This window comes from Procambarus clarkii, chromosome 25 (assembly GCF_040958095.1).
Source record: "Procambarus clarkii isolate CNS0578487 chromosome 25, FALCON_Pclarkii_2.0, whole genome shotgun sequence".
NCBI classification, from domain to species: Eukaryota; Metazoa; Arthropoda; class Malacostraca; order Decapoda; family Cambaridae; genus Procambarus; species Procambarus clarkii.
Genome location: NC_091174.1, coordinates 2,458,286 through 2,463,285, shown reverse-complemented (window position 1 = coordinate 2,463,285; position 5,000 = coordinate 2,458,286). Strand labels below are relative to the sequence as shown.

Genomic DNA, 5,000 nt, shown 5'->3' with positions numbered 1-5,000 from the left:
CCACACTCGACAAGGCACCGTCGACGTGGCCCACAACATAATCACTTCTTACTGCTGGACAAAAAAAGTGGTGAGGCCATCAGATCTAATCCTCACCAACGATGACATAAGCTCGTATGCCAGGGCAAAATATATACTGTTGCCTCGTTATATGTTCTTGGGCGCTGAAGGTCGCCATGGGTCGTTACGTCCTTAAGGTCGCCCCTCAACAAGGTCATTTGTATATTATAATTGGTTGGCCTACTACGTACCTTTCCCCATCCCCCTGTTCCACCCCCAACCTGCTCACTTACCCTCCCTACTCTCTTCTGTTCCTTCCCATCTCACGTGATGATTAGTGGTAACACCCCCCCCCTCCCCCCTACGCCTTCCCATTCCATCTCTTCATAGCGTAACTAATGAGGTCTAAGACCTAGACCTCATTACCCATAGTCATTGTTAGGTAAGTCTTGTTAGATCAGCACCAGTGCTCCTCTTGGTAGTCACGCCCCTCTCTCTCTCTCTCTCTCTCTCTCTCTCTCTCTCTCTCTCTCTCTCTCTCTCTCTCTCTCTCTCTCTCTCTCTCTCTCTCTCTCTCTCTCTCTCTCTCTCTGCAACAATGATCACAAAAACACTGATCCAAGTATGTGCGGAAAACCACATATAAAAAATAGAGAATACTTAACGCGTTTTCGGCTACATCGCCTTCATCAGAGCAGAGTAGAATGAGACTCATTCTACTGTGAGGCCTCCTGTTGCTAGTTATGTCAGCCCCCTCACACCTCTCTTGTGTTCAGGTCTTGTCACAGTGTTCAGGTCTTGTCACAGTGTTCAGGTCTTGTCACAGTGTTCAGGTCTTGTCACAGTGTTCAGGTCTTGTCACAGTGTTCAGGTCTTGTCACAGTGTTCAGGTATTGTTACACTGGCTAAGGCTGCCATCTCTGCCTGGAAAGGTCCACCCTGTCTTTTGTATTCATGTCATATTTGTAATAAAAGAAGCTCTAATTGCCAGTGAAGGTTGTTGCATTGACCTTGTTATACTCGCTCAGTCAGTAGTTGATGCAACTTTCTCAGGTCATCCATTGGATGTCATCTGGTGGTGCAGGCAGGATGTCACCTATAACTGGGTGACACAACTACACCAACTTCTGGCCATAAATTTAACATCGTCTTACCCAATATGTGGCCAGCACTCCCTACATTCCCCTACCCTATCTGCCCCTCTGACAGATAAGGGCGACACTATCTTCACTCCATCCCCCTTCCCTTGCAAGGGAAGATCGGGGGCCAGATTCACGAAGCAATTACGCAAGCACTTACGAACGTGTCCATCTTTCCTCAATCTTTGACGGCTTTGGTTACATTTATTAAACAGTTTACAAGCATGAAAACTTGTCAATCAACTGTTGTTATTGTTATAAACAGCTTCCTGGTGCTTCGGTGCTCATTAATTGTTTAATAATTGTAAACAAAGCCGCCAAAGATTGAGAAAAAATGTACAGGTTCGTAAGTGCTTGCGTAACTACTTTGTGAATCTGGTCCCTGAACATTATCTCCACTACACTTCTATTACCTCCTCCTCCCCAGCGACAGGTGATGGTGCCCCCCCCCCACTACTGTATCAAATGGTGGTGACCCTATTCCACCCCCCCCCCCCCTCTGTGACAGCTGGGGGGGGGCTGAGGAACAGTCACCAGTTGGGGACAATTTCATGGCTGACCCATTAAACTGATGTCATGTGATCAGTGATTATTAGTAGGGTTCGGCCGGTGGTGACACAGATAGTGAGGATGGTGTCCTGGTTGTGGGCTCCTCCCTCGTCACCATCACCATCACCCTCACACTATCTTCTGGAACGTTAACATGTGTTATTAAGGTCGTGTTGTAACAAGGAAGACCATGTATGTGAGAGGTGTTGCCCGGACACAACACCCGCAACACTACACAACACAACACCCGCCACACTACACAACACAACACCCGCAACACTTCACAACACAACACCCGCAACACTTCACAACCTCAAATACACAACATTAAGAAACGGGCTTTGCCAAAAAGGCTCCCAACAATCCACACTCTCATTAGACAATGGTGAGCTGCCGGAAATTTGAAAAAGGGGCCGTCGAATAATGTTCAATTTACTTGATCACATAATTGTAATTTTTATTTTATATATAAATATTTTATATATTTGTATATATACTTTGTGAGAATATACCTATATGTCTGACGAACATTTAAACATATATTATTGTACTACTGTGTGGTCTTTCCTGACTTAGCAGCAACACCAAGTTTCATATATAAATATATATAAATGTATTTTGTATATAAATTTAGGGAGAGGAATGTATATAAGTTCTTCAAATTTACATAATTTCATTTTTATTTACAGAGCCTGAGGTACGTGTAGTGTAAGGTAAGTAACGAATTATCGCTTAAGTGTACCATAGGTGTAGAGGCTCGAGTGTAACGCCAGCCCTCTAGTGTGTCCGGATGAGTATGATACTCATACGGAACGTATGAGTATGAGTCGTATGAGTATATCTTGTGCTGTTTGTAAGTATTTGAACCGTGACACAATGTTCAGGTTCTGTACACCAACACTGGATTTTATTTGGATGGAACAATTAACAGACTTTGAGCTGTAATTTGAGTGTACAGTTGGTTCAGCGCACATTCATGCTGGTTCACTTGGTTTACCACCACCTGGTTAGGTTTACCACCCCCCCCCCCTCTCGGCTGGTTTACCCCCAGCTGGTACAGCAGGGAGCCAGCTGCCGGGGCAGCCAGCTGTTATGAGCCAGCACAACACTGAGATCAAGTAACTGCCTACTGTCATTACTCGACACCACAACCAGGGGGGTTAAGCACCCCCCCCCCTCCCCCTAGTATGGCTCTGCTACAACAATTACCACCAATACAAAAAATTATGTCAAGCAAATATTTTAAACGCATCGAATTCTTGACAAATATTAATTTACATTGGTGTTGTTGTTAATGAAATGTGAAATTGTTATCATATATTCGTTTCTCATTTACAGTGATGTTTGTGTACAAAATTATAATTTTGGGTGAATATTAAATAAAATAGTGATGGAATGAGGCTACGAGCACCTGAGGCCATAGTCATGCCAGAGCTTGTCCAGGTAATTATCACTCTAATGACATTAAGATGGAGCATCCAATTGCTTCATGGTTCACCTTTGACTCAGAGGGAAGATGCTCGTGGCATTAGACGACCATTAAGTGCAATCACCTGGTCCTCTTAGGCACCATGTACTATATGCTATTAGAGATCACAGCGAGGGTAAGGGGCTCCATTTTCACTTACAGCGCAACCCGTCCTCGACTCAAGTCCATTACATCCAGCGGTCAACCCCACAGACGCATTCATAAATTTTAACTTGCTGTTCATTCAAAACGGGAATTTTCTCAAGTATAAATTAATATTATAATATATTAGCATATTGTGTATATATAGGCATAGGATAGGTTAGGTGTTTAGGTTCTGTTGGCGATTATTTGTATTTGTAGTACGTGGGTGAAGCATTTACAGCGTTGTGGTTCGAACAAAATTCGTCAGTGAAGCACTTGTTCCGGATATGTTCGAACGTCAGCAGTTGTGAGTCGTGTGTAAACCAGTCTTCATTCATAAACACCGGGGGGTTTGGCGGGTGCATGGAATCACTTTTGTGTCTTTGTTTGGAGGACGGACTAGAAGATGGGCTGGAGGACGGGCTGGTGGACGGGCTGGAACATCTTGATATATCTCAATCGTCAGAATCAGACCTGAGTCAACCGGCTCAGGTCTTCCACTCTCTTGTTCATACAATAATTATCGCCGTCTTTGAAGGATGCCGTTGAGTTTGGGGTGTTTTCTTTCTTGTGTGCATATCTCTCTTCTTTATTTTGTATATAATTTATTTTGTTTTTAACTTTTAATAATTGTATTTCTTTTAATGAGTAAATCATTCTGATTTATATATTGATGTTTTTACTAATCTTGCGTTGTAAATGTTCTGTTTTTACACTGATGATGGAGTTAAGACTGTAAAGTCTGTTATGTTAAATAAAAGGAAGACTTCAGTTTTATTTCATAACATTTTGTGTACAAGTTTTGGCTCCCCCCCTCCCCACCAGTCTAGGTTGTTGTTATAGATTCAGCTGGTCGGAACAAGTTCCAAGTAGCACGGGCTATGGTGAGCCCGAAGCTTACCTGGCACAGGAGCGGGGCAAGTAGCACGGGCAATGGTGAGCCCGTAGTGGACTTACATGGCACAGGAGTGGGGCAAGTAACACGGGCAATGGTGAGCCCGTAGTGGACTTATCTGGCACAGGAGCGGTGCCTGGCAGGCAGTCTAGGTGGGGGAACAAGTAGTTACGGGTCACGCCACCCCCGCTCCAGGGGTGAAGGGTTAGGGGGGGGGGGTTACGTGTGGGAGGGGGAGTAGTGAGGCCTCCAGACGGCAAGTGTGTGTTGACCAGACCACACACTAGAAGGTGAAGGGGAGACGGCGACGTTTCGGTCCGTCCTGGACCATTCTCTCAAGACAATCGACTTGAGAATGGTCCAGGACGGACCGAAACGTCGTCGTCCCTTCACCTTCTAGTGTGTGGTCTGGTCAACTTACTTTAGCCACGTTATTGTGACTCATTCAGCACCGCTCCTGTGCCAGGTAAAGTCCACTACGGGCTCACCATAGCCCGTGCTACTTGGAACTTGTTCCGAGTAGCTGAATCTATAACAACAACAACAACAACATGTAACTCATCGTCTGCAAGTGTGTGTTGGTCACTGGCGACGGCAGACAATCCCCTGCTCTCAAGAACTACCCGGGCAGTTCGGTAAGCTTCGTCAGTTTGGTAATATAACTTGTTCTGTTGCCAGAGTCACTCAGTTATACCTTCGGGCTTTATCTTTTTGGTGAAATTTTGGTTGTGTACGAGACGTATTGCAGGTGTTGTGTTTGTTTTATTACACTAACGTTTGTTGTACTTTAATCTTGTTTACTCAT

The 5,000-nt window shown here is 44.7% G+C and overlaps 1 protein-coding gene across 2 annotated transcripts in view; it reads left to right on the top strand.

The window, feature by feature from the left end:
• The window catches only part of LOC138349497 (uncharacterized), a 691,637-nt gene that overhangs the window by 608,694 nt on the left and 77,943 nt on the right, over nucleotides 1–5,000 (top strand). Inside the window, exon 1 of one of the 2 annotated variants that reach the window (XM_069331170.1) lies at nucleotides 2,376–2,401. The exons of the other annotated variant lie outside the window; for it this stretch is intronic. The gene's annotated coding sequence lies outside the window, so the exon portion shown is untranslated. Of the gene's footprint in view, nucleotides 1–2,375; nucleotides 2,402–5,000 lie in introns of those variants that run through there. 2 annotated transcript variants of the gene reach the window in all.